The following is an 18,608-nucleotide window of genomic DNA, read 5'->3' as shown; positions in this document are numbered from 1 at the left end:
TTGAATCCCAGCTCTGCCAGTTACTATATTTTATTTTGAATGAGAAACTAATGAGTCAAAGCTTCCTATTCTGGAAAATGGGGTTTATAACACTTACCTACCAGGACAAGGAAGGCTGCAGGGTGCATACGAAGCTTTGGGGCAAATTCGAACGAGAAGACTTCTCCTCAAGACAGTTTGTTTCCATTTGTCAAGAAATTATTGCAACCTGTGATGACTGTGGTAGGAAAGCTGTCGGGAGCCCTTGGCCTGGGACGGCAGTGAGGCACTTTGTAAAGAGCCTGGTGCTCACGGCTCCCAGGGGTCACCAGGTGGAGCAGCCTTTGTCTCCGGTGTGTCTCAAGAGGGACCCTGAGACAACGGATAGGGTTAAGACAGAACCTCAAGTCTGCTGACTTCTCCTCCAGCTCCCCTTCCTTCATGCTGTAAATCCACCTTCAGAAAATATTGCTGTCTTTCAAGGATACACATTTTGTCAGAAACAGAAATGTAGATGCCCTTTAACTGTCCACAGGGATTGGTCCCCTTCCTTTACGCTGATGCTGCATTATGGAGAACAAGTGGTATGATTCCAAAAACACAGAGTTCTCAGCAAGATGGCAAAGCAGCCCAAAATGGGGCTTCCAAACTCTGCCAGATTACGTCCTTCTATCTGTGGTCTTGATGGAAGGACCCTGCCTCTGGTGATTCAGCTCCCTTATGTGTAGAATGCAATGATTCTCATCTTTCTTGTAGAGATATTATCAGATAGGATTTGTGAGCTTTTCAAAGAACATCGAGAGAGAGCCAGAGGTAACAGTACTATAAGGACAGCATGTCAGCATTGCCGCTGTTTTCAAAGCATCATCGTTCTTCATGTAAGAACATTTTGAAGGTCCCTTTCAAAGAATCCATACAGTGGGAATACTGAAAGTTGCCCAAGGAGCAAGTATAAAGGACATGTGATGCTTCATTCATTCATTTGGCTATTCAATAATGTTAAATTGAGATTCTCCCCTATGCCCAGCGAAGGATTGCAATGATGAACAAGAAACACATAAACCTTTCCTCTAGAAGCTTACAGACTTGTGGGTATGTGGCCTGGGGCCCAGAAAAAGCAGATGAAAAAGTGCTGACCTTATTGAGTGTAACAGGGCAGCATGACTTGTTTGCTTGAGTACCATTTTCACTGTTCCCCTGGTCTTCTTGCTGTCCATGGAGTCAGCTACAGTGAGCATCTGTTGTTTTGTCCAATATACAGGCCCTCTCTGGTAAAGCATCTGATTGATGACCATTCCCCACTCCCAGTCCATGGGGTTGGGATGGGGCTGACCTCACTCCTGGGATCCACAGTATGGGCGTGTGACCCGGGGTGGACCAGTAAGCTCCTCATTTCCCTGGCCACACGGATTGGTACAGCGATAGGATTGCTAGATAAAATATAGGATGCTTATTTAACTTGATTCAAATTTAAATTTGGATTTTAGGTAAATAAATAATTTCTTATATATGTCCCAAAGATCACTTGGAAAACAGCTATACTAAGAAATTATTCTTAGTGTTCCTCTGAAATTAAAATTTAATGGGACATCCTGTATTTTTGCTTGCTAAATCTGGCAACCCTATTCAGGGGGGCCAATGAGAGCCCTCTCTGGGACACTTCTGGAATTATTGACAAAAATGCACTCTTTACTCTCTAGGATTGTGATGGCGTTATTTCGAGTCTCTGGGAGAGCCTTCCTAAGAAAGACGATGGCACACTAAGCAGAGTGGAGAGATGGAAAGAAACATCCCTGAAAGGTCTTTAGAGCCTCTGGATCTGGCTGTCCCAGTGGACCCCGGGCCTTTCCAGTTAGGTGAGCTCACACTGTCCTTTGGCTCCTGTAGCTGTCCAGAACACACATTTCCAGCTCTGTACTGGTGCTCCAGTTTCCCCAGTTTTAAGGGACTTTCTCTCTATATATCAAAATCTTTCCCATTCTTCAAAAAATTCCAATCTTCTCTAGAAATTGTTCTCAGACGATTTCAGAAAGACTGCCTGCCATGAATCCAGGATCGCAGAGACAGGTGGTTGTGTTTTCTGGAATGTAATACATCTGGCTCAGAGACTTAGCCTATTTAAAGACTGGACGCCCCCTGGGCTTCAGTTCTCTCAGTATCACATGAAGCCCCAATACATTCTAGAGTAGATTTATTTGATGGATTGTCAGCAAAAGCAAGGGGCAGTCACTAGGAGTCAGCATGGTCTCTCTTGAAGTGGCAGGATATTTGTGAAGCCCCTTATGTGCGGAGTCAGGAGCCCAGGCTTCAAGTCAAGACATTTTCATTGACTACCGCCCTGACCTGGACGCATGAGTACTTGTATGAATACTCATGGGGGTACTTGGATGAGTACTCATGTGGGCACTCATTGTGGGCAGTTATGTAAGTGCTCATGGGAGTACTTGTATTATTACTCATTGTGAGTACTCAGGCTGGTACTCTCGCCTTCTGTTTCCCCCTCAGGGAAGTACTGAGTTGTACAACATCTGACGTATGTTGCCAACTTCATGGTTTAATAATGCAAAATCATGTTGATGGATCCAGGGACTGGCATAGAGAAAGCATATCTGGAATTCACGGGGGTATTTTACAAAGTTCTCATGATACCCTTCAGGAGAAATATGAGAAATAGAGAAAGAGAAACTTAATCTAAGTGACAGAAGATTGGTGCAACATGTCTACAAGAATTCAGAGGCAGGCCTTCTTAAAGGTGAGATGTGGCCTGTCAAAAGGCTGTTATATCAATCTGGGCTTTATTAACTAATTTAAAGTCATTGAATGCATTCTTACCAACTTTCAGGTGATACAGAACTGAGAGGGAATGGTCAATACATTGAAAGGCAGAAACAGATTCAAACCAACTTAATATTCTGAGTTGACATTTTAAAACTAAATCTATCTATCTATCTATCTCTTATCTTCTATCTAAAAGACTAATATGCAGCAGGTTGAAAAAAAGAACCAACCACACAAATGCAAGATAGAGATGTGGCTCATGTGAAAAAGACCTGGAAGGTTTGGTTTATGATGAGCTGGATGTGCGTCATCAGTACAGGCCAAAGAGCAGACGCAACGCGGGTGTGTGTTATCAGCTGGGGAGCACCGCCTTCAAGGGACGGAAGAGTTTCCTGTGCTCTGCAGGCGCTACTCCCTCTTGTAATATAGGGATTTATCTCGAGGAAGAGATCAGGATGTGGTGGAAAGGTCTGGAAATCACCCAATAATACATGCCTATAGGCATTCAGCAAACACATTCAGCCTTAATCAGCAGTGGCCTTGAATATTTTTTGAAATGAGGTGGGGTATAAATAAATAAATTAATTAATTAATTAATCAAATAAAATATGCCAGAAACTGTGCTAGGAGCATGGTATTCAGAGAAGGAAGACGGAGCTCCTGCCCTCAAGGATCTCAGCTTGGGGAAGGGAGAGTCCGGCAAAGCAGAGGGTTAGCTGTCAGAGAGGAGAGCGCCGGGACCGAGGGTGGCAGAGAGGGGAGGGGGGCTGCAAGTGGAGAGGCACCTGTGAGTCAATCTCACTCAGTTTGGGGCACGCTAACGTCTCCCTGTTTATTTGTTGATTCATTTATTTCCTCGTTTTGTTCTCTCTCACCCAGGAGGCAACCATCTTAATAGGTTTGATGTGAATTCTTCTATTTGTTAGGGTTCTGAAAAGCACGTGTTGCTGCTTTGTATACATTTTTACATAAATAGTATTGTACTATGTAGCTGATCCTCTTTCTTGCTTTTTTCATTCAATTCCAGGTTGTAAGAACTACCAGATCGTTGAGGATACGGTCAGTTCTCATTATTCGCGGATTCTGTATTTGCAAATTCACCTACTCACTAAAATTTATTTGTAATCCCCAAATCAATACTCAAGGAGATGTCACGGTCCTTCACGGACATGTGAAGAGAGGTGACCAGTTTGAGGAATGGACGTGCACGGTCTCAGCTGAGACAGAACAAGGGACACTGTCCTCTCATTCCAGCCCTTGTAGTGTAAACGTGTCCCTTTTGCAGTCTATCTAGCACTACGTTTTTCACATTCTCATGGTTTTTGTTGATTTTACTGTTTAAAATGGCCCCAATCGTAGTGTTGAAGCGCTGTGCAGTGTTTCTGAGCACGTGACGGCCGTTGTGCCTCACAGAGAAAGCACGTCTCTCAGGCGTGAGTTAGAGTGCTGGTGGCCCTGAGTTCAGTGTTAATGACCCAACAATATAGATTTAAAAAGTTGTCTTTCAACTGAAAAACACATGCAATAGGATTATGTATTGATGATTTGATGAAAATGTTGTGACCAGAGGCTCGCAGGAACCTAACTTTGTCTTTCCTTTAGGAGCAATGGTTCAATATTTGCTAATTCAGTGTTTGCAGCAACTTTATAAAACACAGCTCTAGCATGCATAACAAGAATCGACTGTGCTTCTGTTTCACTGCTTCTCACTGAGACTTGTATTCCCTACCACACTTGATTTTATTGCTTCGTGCCCTTAGTGGTGGACACCTAGAACGCCTCTAGCTCTCAGTTCCCATGGTCAAGGCTGTGACAACGGTCTTCATGCATCTTCCCCCAGAGATCAGTGTGGGAATTTCTCTGGAGGCATTCCCAGGAATGGGATTTCTGAGTCCTAGGGTAAGTGCATCTCACTAATACTACTGGATTGCTCTAAAGAAAGGCTGCCCCCATCTGCAGCCCCACCAGCATCCAACGAGGGTCCTGTATTTCCTACAGCCCTGCCGTGACCTGCCATCATCCAACTTTCTAAGTTTTGCCAATTGGTGAGTATAAAGTCATAGGTCATTATAGTTTTTATTTTATATCTCTAATTAAATGAGCACAAGCACCTCTTCATTTGCTTATCATTTTGAGTTTCTTCTTTCTGAATTGTCTGTTCATATTCTTTGCCCATTTATCTATTGGGTTTTTAAAAAATTGGTTTGCAAAAGTGCCTTGTACATTTTACGTATTTGAATCATGTCAGGTTTAGACATTTTAAATATATTCTCTTGATTTGTCATTTGCCTTTTAATTGTGTCCATGATATTTCATTAAGTGGAAATCCTTAATTTTGATATAGTCAGGGAATATAACTTTGGATAGTGAGTGGCTGGTGTCTAGCTGAGAAGAAGAAGTGGCAATTTAGCAGAGAGCTTCCGTATGAGGGGCCATGCCATTTAAGGAAAGGGTAAAGGCAGCTGAGATTTTTTGGGGGAGGGAAAAGATAAAACATAACTGGCAGGATGGCTATTTTATCTGAAGGGCTCTAATCAAAGAGCCTTTAGACTTAGTCCATGACAAGTAGCAAGGACTGCTCCTCGTTCTCCGAGATGGCCAAGCACAGGGTGGATGAAGATCAGGAACTATGGCCTTGACTGGGGGCCACAGTCAGTGAGCTCTGAAGTTGCTGTCAATTCTGAGTGTCTGTGACTAGGATGGAGTGAAGAGGGTGGGAATTTGCCTGGAGATTTTTCTCTCCCGTAAACAAGCAACTCATCATTCCTGTGCTCATGTTTACCTGGCTAAGCTAGTCTTCCCAGTATCTGTCAATAGATAGTAACATTTTCTTGCCATATCCTGCCCCCATCCCTTGCTCACACTGACACAACTCATTAACCTGATGGACATGGCATTCGGCAAGCCCTTTCTGTGACTTCTTTTTTTTTTTTTAATTCACGATTTAATTTAGACTTCCAAATGGCTCCCCTAATTATAGGTCTGAGTCTGGAAAGAGGTGAATGTACAGGCTTGCATATACCCTAGTGCGGTTACGAGATGAGCAAAAAGGTGGTTCCCATCTTTTATTCACCCTTTCGTTCATTCATTCCTTTAGTTATACACTGGTGAGTGCCTCCTCTATGTCAGCCCAATGCTGGGCTCAGCAATGGAGATACAAGAGTGAGCAAAACAGCCACTGTCTTACCTTCAAGGAACTTAGAGTCTAGATGTTTACCTACTTAACACCAAATCTACAAATACATTTCTACCTATCTTCTCCCTCTTTTCTCCCTTTAAAACTAATGAAGTGAATAAGAAAAATGAAAATTGAACTAAACAAAAATGTCATTTTCATCTGTCATATTAGCAAACATCCAGAAGTTTGACAGATACCTGTTGGTGAGGCTCTGGGACAACAGGAATTCTCATACTTTGCTGGTGGGAATGCAGATGGGTGCAGCTTCTATGGGGGGAATTTGACAATGTTCAACAAAATGACACATGCATTTGAACCTTTGACCTAGCAATCCTGCTCCTGGGAAAATATCCCTAAGATAAGCTGACCAAAATACAATAAGACTTATGTACAAAGCTATCTGTTACGGTACTTTTTGCAATAGCTGAAGACTGGAAAAACAACCCAATGTCTATCCCTGGGGAACGAGTTGAAAGAACCATGGCCTAGTCAAATCCACACAGTGGAGAACCATGCGTTATAAAAAGGAATGAGCAATGCCGCCATATCCCACTGTAGAGAGATCTCTAAGGTATACTGTTAAGTGAAAAAAGAAAAGTGGAGAATAGTGTGTATAGCATGATACCTTATATTTTAGAACACAGGAAAATTGCATATACAGTCATGCATCGCTTAACAATGGGGATAGGGTCTGAGAAATACGTCGTTAGGCGATTTCGTCATTGTGTGAATATCATAGAGTGACTTACACAAACCCAGATGGTATAGCCTACTACCCACCTAGACTACATGGTACTAATCTCATGGGACCACCATCTTATATATGATCCATCATTGATCGAATCGTTGTTTTGCTGTGTATGGCTGTATACATACTATTTTAAAATTTTAATCGAGGGATATACCAAAAACTAATAAAAATTGTTACCTGTGTGGGAGGGAGGGAAAAAGGTGATTGGGAAGACAATATAAGGTAGATTATCTGAATGGACTTTATTTTATAGGTTAGACTTTGAAGTCATCTGAATGTCTTATAAACAAAATTTAATCAAAAAGAAAACTATACTATCCCAAAATATTGAAAGCAAAATAAAACAATGTAACTGTATATAAATTTAGTGGCTTAACCACATAGAGAGAAATTATTTCAGATGACTTTAAAACCTAGTAATTAGACAGTTTATCTTTAGTGGGATATATCTCCCAAGGACTAGAAGAGTCACAAAGAAATCTTAAACTGTTTCCAACAATGTTGCTGTTAGTAATAACATTGCTGTTGTGATTTTGCAGTTATTATACATATATAACTATTCTATATTTTAACCACGTGTATAATCAAATTATAATATAGACACATATAGTAAGATAAACCAAGTAGTTTATTAGAACAAAGTTAATGATTAAGAACTAAGATTTTTAGTGTAAAAGAAATAAGTATTATAAACTCATGATGCATTTTGCCTTAAAACTTTTTTCTAGCTCTAGCCACTGAAAAAGTCTAGAAACAATAAGAACCCGGTAGCCTTGAGTAACCCTAGCACCCAGATGGTGGCCTTTAAATATCATCTCCCACTAAAAAGAGCCAGAGGCCCTTGGAGAAATGGTAGTTTATAAGTCTGGGCAAGATGAACCTGGAGCATCTCATTATATCAAAAAGCAAACAAGCCATCAAAGTATGGGAGATTCTTCCAGAGGACTCAGGAGCCATCCGGAAGGACTATCTCTGGCTAAAGATGGGGCAATTTGATCATCAAAAGGATTAATAATGGCAATGGGTTGAGGTATATCAATTATTTTTAAATCTATAATTTATGATAATACTAAATTTATAAAACCTTACTGGTCACCTTTGGAAGATACTAGGGAACTATTCAATATTTTCAAAACTAATAAATGCAGGGAAAGAGCCAAGCACATCTCCAGCATGTCCTATATGAACTGCATCCTAGAATAACCAAATAATTGACAAGAGAAAGTTTCTTTCTCTTCAAGAATGCCCAGGGGGCCAGCCCCGTGGCCTAGTGGTTGAGTTCTGTGTACTTTGCTTCAGCGACGCAGGTTTGGTTCCTGGGCATGGACCTATGCCACTTGCTGCTAGCCATACTGTGGCAGTTTCCCATATACAAAGTAGAGGAAGATTGGCACAGATGTTAGCTCAGGGCCAATCTTCCTCAGCAAAAAAAAAAAAAAAAAAAAAATGCCCATAAAAACTGCGGAAGAAATGTGTATTAGCTTCTAGGGCTGCTGTAACAAAGCACACAAACTGAGTACCCTGAACAACAGAAACTTGTTATCTAACAGTTCTGAAGGCCGAAGGCCCAAGATCAAGGTATCAGCAGGGCTGTGCTCCCTCTGAAGGCTCTTGGGAAGGACCTGTTCCAGGCCTCTTTCCTGGCTTCTAGTAGTTCCTTGGATTGTGGCAGCACAACTCCAGTTTTCCTGTGACGTTCTCCCTGTGTGTGGGTCTGTCTCTGTGTCCAAGTTCCCCCTTTGGTAAGGACACTGGTCATGTTGGATCAGGGACCCACCCTCCTGCAGTGCCACCTCATCTTAGCTCATTCCATCTGCAATGACTCCATTTCCAAATACGGCCCCGTTCTGAGGGGCCAGGGGTTAGGATTTTAACATATGAATTTGGGAGGACATAATTCAACCATAACAGAATGATAGAATTAGGATGGCATCATTTCGTAATTCTTGATGAAATAACGCGTGCAGGCAATAGCCATCAGTAGCTGCTAAAACCATCGAGCAGAAAGCTGATGGGGAACTTTATAGTGGGTGGAGCAGCTGACAACACCAAACCCTAGGAGGTGTTCTTGCCTCCCCCCTCCAAAAAAACAGCAACAAAATTAGACCTGAATCTGAAGAAGCCTTGAGATTAAGATGTAAACTAACAGTTTAAAGGATTTACAAGTGAGAAAAGAATGTGTTAAATGACACCTTGGATATGCAACCAGCAAAATCCAGAATGTGAGAAATTCTCTAGGACAAAAGGCATGGTGTCTTAATGATACTAGGGGGAAAACAGGGAAAGAGGAACCTCTAGACCAAAAGAGACTTTAAAGAGCATGACACCAAATTCAATGTGTGCATCTTGTTTTGGTTTTGATTTGAACAAGCCAGCTGCGAAAAATAAAAACATGTAAGACACAGTCACAGAAATTTGAACACTGGCTATTAGATAATGTTAAGAAATTACTAATTTTTAAGCGTGATAATAGTTTTGTTGTAATTTTTCAAAAGCCCTTATTTTTAGGGCTACTACTGAGGTCTTCACGGATGAAGGGTTACAGTGTCTTGGATTTGTTTCAAAATAACCTGGGAAAGGGTGATAACTTGGGTGAGATTAAAGATGGAATGCGATTGGCCATGTGTTGAAGTTGGGGTGATGGGTACCTGGGGTTTCGTTATACTATTCTCTCTACTGTTGCATGTTTGAAATTTTCCATAACAAAGTGTTAAAAATTGAGGAGGTGCTCTCCTCCTGTAAAAGTCCTGTCTATTCATCTCTGTTCCGGATACCATCCCGACTTAACCTTCTCAACGACTTCTCTCTCCAGTTATCGCCTCTCCAAAATTGTAAGCCTCTCTTTCCCCACTGAGCCATCCCCACAGCTTACAAACATGCTCTGCATGTTACAAACCCCTAAAAAAGGAAAGAAAATCAGGAAAACCAGCTTCAACTCCTCCCCTGGCCCTCTTCTCTCTCTCCCTCCACCCAATTTTCTACTCCCCTGCACAGCCCAACCTTTCTTCTTATACATGCACTTTCTAATTCCTCCTCATCCATTTACTCCTCAACCCACTGCCATCTGGCTGCGGCTGGAAAAAGCTGTTAAGGTCACCACCGACCTCCACGTCATCAACTCCATTGGACACTTTTCTGCCTCTCGGCTACACTGGGACTGGTTCTGCGTCTCTCTCCTACTGCCCAGTAGGGCCCTGTCCATCCTCTTGCCCATCTAGTCTTCCTGTCCCCTAACACACCACACTCCCTCCACGCCTTTCAGTTCTGGTTTTTGTATCTTCCTATGCTTCCGTCTTCTCAGCTCTTCCCACGGTTGCCTCCTCTCACTGTTCCCGTCTCCAGGATGGCCTTCGCGACCGCTCTGTCTGATTGGGGCCCTCACCTGCTTCATTCCCTTTATAGCACCTATTGAAAATTATAATCAGATTTTTGTTTGTTTATTTCCCACTGGGATACGTTCTACAAGGAGAGGAACCAAATCCGTTTTGCTCATCCATGAAATCCCAGCAATCAGTACACTTCCTGGCACACAGAGGCACTTAAAAATTGTTTGTTGAATGAAAACATTAAATGATGTATTAATCAATTACCCAAATTAGTGTAATTACAATTGTGAAAAGCACTATGAAAAAAGGACATCAGGGATGTCAATCTACTTTGAGAGGGTTGCAAAAGCTTCCATGGGGAAATCACGTTTGAGCTGCGATCTAAAGAGTAGAGAAGTGGGGTAGACATGACAAAGGATCAGCAAACCCTGACAGAAAGCCTCGAGAAGGACTTTGGAAACCAAAAATCACCTGGGGCTGAGACAGTCGCTGTTTCCCCTACCAGGGTGGGTCTCTGTGTGTTCCTCAGCAGTAAGCGACAGAAAGCAGGGAGGCCCAAACGTCAGTGTTGTCCAGGCGACACTTAATCACTTGTTCGCAGGCAGCCAAGGAAGCTCTAGCAGGTCTCACTTTCCCAGCTCCGCCAGGCGGGAGGCGTGTCCAGCGCTTTAGCTAACGCTTCAGCGAGCAGCCTGGACCGAGCTGGGCCGCCAAGCAGGGGCAGCTGAGCTCCCACCTCACCTTGCACCTTCCCGTGTGATACAAGCCACATTTACACAAACAAACCCTCAGGTGCTGTCTGATTCGGTTTGCCCCCCAGCCCTCCTTTGCTCAGATCTGTAGCTTTGGCCTAAGGGATGACCAGCGCCCACACGCGTCTTCCCTGAGGGCGGTTTCAGGGAGCAGGAATCTGAGGACCACTCAGCCAGCAACAAGCAAGAGCGGCTGAGACGCCAGGTTCTTCAGACAGTCCCCAAAGGAACAAAGGACAGGGAAAGGGCTTCTGAAACGAGTTCAAACACACATACACCCAGAGAAAAATAGTAAAAAGGTTTTTCGAATATATAACGTGTCCTTTGACCCAGTCTCACTATTTCTGGAAGAATGCCCTAAAGAAATAGCAGAGGCAGGCAAAGATGAGTGACTCAGATGACTGCTTGAATGCTATTCACACAGTAAAAAATCGGAAAAACCTAAATGTCCAAGAACAGAGGGAGGGCCAACTAAATTTCATGCCTGAACTAGTATGCAGCCATTATAATTATATATACAAACAAATTTTAATTGCTTGGAAAATGCTCAGAATATAAAGTTAAGTGAAAAAAAATAAAATGAATAATTGCTTACATAGTGTGAACTCAAATATTTGAGTTTCTATATATATGTGAGATAGATACATGGAGGCAAAAGGGAAAGATTGGCTCAAAATCATAATTACAGTTAAATCTGGTGGTGAAAATTGTGTTATTTTAATTTGATTTTTATACTGCTCTATATTTAATTTTATTAACAAATGCATATTATATAATGATAAATAAACAGTAAGATGCTGTTTGATACATTCATTTCTTTTTCATTGTGGTAAAATATGCATAATAAAATTTACTATTTTAACCAATTTTAAGAGTACAGTTCAGTGGCATTAAGTATATTTCACATTGTTGGGCAATCATCAGCACCATCCATCTCCAGAACTTTCTCATCTTCCCAGAATGAAACTCAGTCCCCCTTAAACAGTAACTCTCTGTCCCCGCTCCCTGAAGACCCTTGTAACTGCCATTCTATCCTCTGTCTCTATGGCTCTGACTTTTCCAGGTACCTCACGGGAGTGGAACCACACAGGATTTGTCCTTATGTTTCTGGCTTATTTTATTAAGCACAGTGTCTTCAAGGTCCAGGTTTGACTTTTGTTTTTAAGCACCTGGGTGTTGTTCCCACATTCTGTTAAGCTGCAGGGCTAACCTAGGACATCTCCAACAAGCTCTTTTGCATGGGACCTGAGGAAGTCAAGTATTTTGTTTGTAATGTGAAGGCTCCTCTCAAAGGGTCTCAGCAGGTGGTGTTAAGAGGCAATACTGGGTGCCCAAAGCCCACCCCCACTTTGCCTCCAGCAGCGTCATGTCGCTGAGGGTGCCACATTTTGTATCACATCCTGAGGAAGGGTGAGTGGAAGAAGAAGCTAGGATTCACGCTGATTGAGGAAAGGCCTGGAAGCAGATTTTAAGACATCTGCTGAAACTGTCTCATTTTACAGAGGCTGAGGGAATTTAAATTAATTGCACCCATGCACAAGGGAGGCAGCACAGTGTCGCAATCATAAGCACCAAGGTTGGTTTGAATTCCAGCTCAGCCTCTGAGAGCTGTGTGACTTTGGGGAGCTTATCTAAACCTCAGTCTTCTCATCTGCCATATGGGCACCAAAATGACACCCACCTCATTCAATTGGGCAGGTTAAGTTGAAAGTGCTTCTTTATATAATGAATACACCAGAACAATGTCTGGTAATAGTAAATGCTCCATGTATGGTGTCATTAGTATTTTAAATTATTATTGTTGTTCTTGTTTAGAGCCAGAGCTCAGACTAAAGCTCCCAGGCCAAAGCTATTCTTACTAAACTCTCTTTTTTCTGCTGTGTCCTTCCTTTGAAACTTGACCCATCACCACTTCCTCCTGTTTCGCTCTTCTCTGGGGAACTCTGACCTTCCAGAGGAGAGAGGGCAAAAGGAGGATAAAATGAGGATAAAAGGGAAGGAGAGAGAATAGCGAAGACAGGAGATCGGTCTCAAGAGTTTGCATCTGCCCAGAAGGAAAGAAGAAACAGGCACCAAGATGACAGTGTTGCAACCTACAGATAAAGCTCAAAGCCTTTTCCAACACACTGGGAGTCAGAGGTGCCAAGAAACATCTACATATATTTTCTATATCTCATTTTGGAGTGTAGGTCAACCTCACTGCAACAGGTAGCAGATAGAAATATTTTGGTTATGATAAATCTCAACTTATTTCAAATGATACTTAATGTGTAAAAAAAAGACCTAGATTTCTAGAACCTTCCTTACGTGGTAATTTTCAAGATTAGCCATAATTTTCTTCAAAATCCTGGTGCTGTTTGCTCCTGGTTCTCTTCTTCCGAAGGTGGCCGTGTGACTCTCTGGCGCCCACCTTGAACAGCAGCTGCCAGTGGGAGTTTTACAGTCTCCTCTGTCTTGTTTCTTCCACTTCACAAAGATCTCTCTCCTACTGCTTCTGGCCGTCTGCTCTGCCTGGCTGAGGAGGAAACAGCCCAGACTTCCTCCACCCGCATGGTCTTGAAGCCAAAGACCCAAAATGCCGGGAGTGGTTCAGTTAAAAAACTGGGCATGCAAGGAGAGGCGGCCATTAAAGGATAACACTGTTCTGCTAAAAAAAAAAAAAAAGAAAGAAAGAAAGAGAAAAGAAAAAAATAACACGTGTAAATATTTTATTTCAAGTTCTCTTGTGCTAATTAAGGAACATGGACAGTTGCTTTTAATAGGCTTTAGCAACTACTCATTTTGAGTGGAATCTTCTTAATGGACCGGTATAAACAAGAAAGAATGCCTTAAAGAGAAGACTCGTTACACAGGCACAGCCCCAAGCCGCGTTCCCTTCAGGCGTCTGCTGGCTTTCAAGATGTGTGGGCCAGGTGAGATGTGCCCAGAGGAGGCGCCTTGTTCAGAGGGCATCTGTGTGAGAGCAGACGCAGGCAGCCTGAGTCACCAAGGGTGCACTTCAAGAGTGTCATTTTAATTCTGAAGCGTTCAAGTATACTATTCATTTCTGAAAACGTGTGTACCAGCTTGGTGTCTACCTGGGGACATAAAATAAATCAGGAAGGGGAGGAAAATGTCTGGAGCCCAGATTTTCTAATTATATCTGTTTTCTCTCTTTCTATGCCCTCCTCACCCCCGTTCTATCCCCACCTTCTTCTCACCACAATTAACACGACAGATTTGGAAATGTTTTCAACTCTGTGCCATCTTGGCAGTCTCTTCAGGTTCAGTGTTTCTCTGCTGCTTAAGAATTCAGGATGCATGGGCTGTGCATCGGTGTCACTCCCCGGCTTGGCTGGGACCACCTGGCTCGGCCAACGAGCCTGAAAGATGCAATCGGAAAAAGGGAACAATATCTCTGTTGAGAACAACTGCCCTTGGCCTGAATTCGTCAAACAGGATTTATTGACAAAGGACGAGGAAGCAAGGAGGAGGGAGACAAATATAGAGAGTGTATTAAGTAAACACACGTTAAGGTATGGCTCAGTGCTGTAGGGGAATGCCACGGTCAAAATAGGAAACCCCAGGCATGTTTTAAACACACAGCTTGATGGAAACGTCTGGCTTCAAGGAAGATTACAGAGGTTCATATTCAACAAGGGCGCCAGGCACCATCCTGGGGGCTTTCACAGACATGGTCTCATTCAACCTCCAAAGAAACCCTGGCAAGGCCATCCTGTCATCCCCCTGGTGCCCTGAGGAACAAAAAGCTGAGACCCTGAGGGATCACTGCCGCCAAGACTGTGACTCCCAAGACTCGGGTCCTCTGTCTATCCACGCTCCACAGGAACAGAAAAAATCACCATTTTTTAAAATGACCTGACATTATCTTTAGCCATGGTAATGTAGATGTTGATAATAGGGGAAACTGGGTGAGAATTCTCTGTACTATCTTTGCAACTTCTCTGTAAATCTAAAACTATCCCCAAATAAAAAGTTTATTTTAAAGAAATAGGCCACAAGCTGGAAGAGTAAATATTTCCAAAAAGGGTGTAACTCGGATAACTCTTGTCCTCCTGCTCTTTTGTCCACCCCTAACTTGGTGGCTGGTAGCACAGTGCCTGCACAGAACACGCATTTGTCATACCGCAGGGGACTCAGATGTGTGCAAGGAGAAATGATGAGGTTTATGCAAAGATAGAATGCGGGCCCTTATTTAGACTTGGGGGGTCAAGGAAGGCCTCCCAGAGAAAATAATACGTGTGAATTTTTTTTTTTAGGAAGATTAGCCCTGAGCTAACATCTGCTGCCAATCCTCTTTTTGCTGAGGGAGACTGGCCCTGAGCTAACATCCATGCCCATCTTCCTCTACTTTATATGTGGGACGCCTACCACAGCATGGTGTGCCAAGCGGTGCCATGTCCGCACCCGGGATCCGAACCAGCGAATCCAGGGCTGCTGAAGCGGAAGGTGCGCACTTAACCACTGTGCCACCGGGCCGGCCCCTATGTGTGAATTTTAACTTACTGATGTATGGGTGTGCTAATAAATTATGACTATTAAGTCATTATACGTTCAGACTATTTTCAGTTGGTGGTACATCTTTTGGCTTTATCATGTCTTTGCCATAAAAACATCTTTACTAAAAAAGTTACAATTAGGTGACTTCTTCAGTCTCTGACTGTCATTTTGGGGGCGGTCTGACTTGGGGAAAGAAGAAGGTATTTTGGAGCCAGAGAGATCTGGTTTCACAATTCAGTTAAATGGCTTTCTACCTGTGTGATCTGGAACAAGTAGCTCAGAATCACTAAACGTCAGATTATTTATATGTAAAATGAAGACAATCATACCTATCCAACAGGATCATGGCATTAAAATATACAAATAGCTGGCGTTGACTGATACATTGAATGTGCTCAGGAAATAGATGTATGGATGAATGATTAAATATGGATTAAGACTTAAAATTGAATATTTATGCCTAATTTAACAAAAAATAAATCAAGCATTTGTAGAGGAAAAGGTCTGTTGATTTAAAAAATCTCATGAATAATTACAGAGCTATCTCCAAGTCCTAATCGGGCAGTGTTTTCAGCTGATCTTCAGCGGAGTGGGGGCGTCCAGGCACCAGGTCTGGGTGCTGAGTATCAAACAGACCTGGAAGCAGCCGGTCGTTCCTTGTATGCTGCTTGTGAGCAGAGCCTGAGGCGACACAGGCATGCAGAACCGGAGCATCCTGAGATGCAAGACAACAATGCAGGAAGTCCCTGTGGGGCAGGCAGAGTTATTTCTGCTCATAGCTTAGGATTGTGGCTGTGATTTGTCATGAAAAATCTTTGCCCTCTGACTTCGAAAGGGCGTAAGGATGCCAGGAAAGTTGTATGAGAGCAAACCATGACCAGGGCCGGCGCCCAGTAACACTGCAGGGCGTAGGCAGCCCAGAGGGCCGTCCTGGTCCTCTTCTGCATGTAGGTATGGCATACTGAAGCAGCACGAAATCTCCTCCTCCTCTAGTTGGGCCAAGCCACCTTTTTTATTAGCTATCCGTATACCAGGCTCTTGTCTTTACTGTCTCATAAAATTAGCCTGTCAGCCCAAGAAAGCAAAGCAGACAACTAGCCTGAAGTCATTAGCCAGAATCTGCTTCCCCGAATGGCTGTGACCTGGAAGAAGGTCTGATTATCCCACACTTAGGTTTCTTGTCTCGCTCGCTCAGTCCTCAGAGCAGAAAAATGCCAAGATTGTCACAGAGAAGCCCGTGCCTGGGGCAGCTTCCTCGTCCATGAAATGTGTACCTGTGAGGGGGCAGGAGGTGGGGCCGGGGTGGACTGGATCAGTCATTCCTAAACATGTCTGAACTTAAATCGGCTCTTTAAAAGCAAGCTGAATGAGAGGCGATTTGGGTAGTGGCCAGAAATATGAATTTTCAAAGTCTCCCTGGGTGATTCTGATAATCAGCCAAGACTGGGAACCACTGGACTTTATGATTGACCAGGTCCCTTTGGTCTGGTATATTGTAGATTATGGAAGTCCAGATTCTACCCCAAACCATGGATGTCAGCCCCATTTACGTAGGAAGGATGGAAATCATGTCTTAACAGCTGGGCGGACGATCTACAATCAAAGGGGCGTTCTTGCTTTCCCACGGCCACTTCTGCCTCAGATGCCTTCACTGGTTTCTACTCCCCCACAAATCGCTTGGCATCAGGCGGCAACAAACACCTTGGCCGAGTCTGTACGTGACGTGGTCCACAGACCAGAAGCAGTGGGGTCACCTGGGAGCTTGTTAGACTCCTAGACTCTGGGCCCCACCCCAGCCCTCCTGAATCGAAACCTGCATTTTACCAGGGTCCCCAGGGGACTCGCACACACATGAAAGTCTGAGAAAGCACCAGTTCAGATCACTGGTTCTCAACTTGGTTGCACTTTGGAATCATCTGGAGAGTTTAAAAAATACTGATGTGTGAGTCCCAAAGCCCAGGATGCAGGGATTAGGTGAAATTCCCCAGCTGATTCTAATGTGCAGTAAAGCAGCAACCAGATAGGTGGTTTAAGATAAAAAGCCAAATACGCCTTTTTGTTTTTTTAAACAGGGGAGGGTTGTAGTGAGGATATCATTACTGGTTTGCTTCTTTTCCTTCATTATACTGATGAAATCGTTTGGGGGCATGAATGAAACAGAGAAAGAACTAAAAAATTCTCCCACAAAGAGGGATGGCTCTGAAACCCTACGATCAAAACAGAAGGAAAGAAGAGCAGAGGACGTTGGGATATTAACTGTCCCAACGTAGTTCAGATTTCTTTCAGAGCCTGCATGATGGACCCTACTTTCTGGAACAGTGCGGGCTCCTCCCCTGCTTTGGAGCAGAGCACACCCAAATTATAGAGACACATGAGAACACATCCCCATGACGTAGACGTCTCTCCCTCCAACAGAAAATAGTTTCTTATGCTCTGGTTTAAGCATATTCTTTTTCTGTCAGAAGCTAAGCATGTATTGTGTGTCTAGTGAGATATAACAACAGTCCATTTTGGAGAAATAACAAAAGGCTCTATGAAAAACATCAGTTCTCTGAATTTCAACTAAACTTGTTTTCTAATGCATCAAAACTCTCCCAGAGCCCTTGCCCACCCCGAGGTGGTCCACTGCATCCAGCGTGCATGAGATGGTACCCCATCCATCCACAGGGATCATGGCAGGGGGCGGGGGTACGGACATAACACCTCCCATCCCCAATCTTCCCTCCTGCGTTCTGTCTAACGTCACTCTTCTGGATTCCCAGATGGACGGCATTGGGAGTGAACTGATTAAGTGTATGGGCAGCACCTCACCGACACCGCGAGGCAGGCATCTCCCCAAGTCTGCAGGACCGCGTGGCCTCCCAGCACAGCTGTCCCTGAGTCTTGGCCGTCTCAGTCCTCCTCGGCACTGTGGGGTGACGCCTACCCTCACTTTGACCACTGGCCTCTCTGAGGCGGTGTGGGGATGCACAGCTGCCTTCTGACTAACCCCGAGTAACGCGTGAGGCTCAGAAAAGCTTCATCAATAAAAATAACTCCGGGAAGGTGGCGGCTTCGAGCCTTTGTGCTCGTCTGTGGGTGAGAGCCTCTTTCCACTCCACTCCCTGGGAGGTTCTCAGAAAAAACGTTCAAAACACCAAATAAAAACCAATGGTTTGGTTAACCGTTCCGGAGCACCTTCACTGGAAAATGAATTCACCTTGTTCTAGTTCCCCGACCACCTCTTCTTCGGGGGAGCCAAGCCTTACTCTGAGTTGGGGATAGTCCACAGAAGACTCTGATATTTCAGATGGGATGGGGATGACGAACGCGGAGGATGCAGACCCCGGAGGCGCGGTGGAAGT

This window comes from Equus przewalskii, chromosome 16, assembly GCF_037783145.1.
Source record: "Equus przewalskii isolate Varuska chromosome 16, EquPr2, whole genome shotgun sequence".
Taxonomy (NCBI): Eukaryota; Metazoa; Chordata; class Mammalia; order Perissodactyla; family Equidae; genus Equus; species Equus przewalskii.
This window is presented reverse-complemented; position numbering follows the sequence as displayed.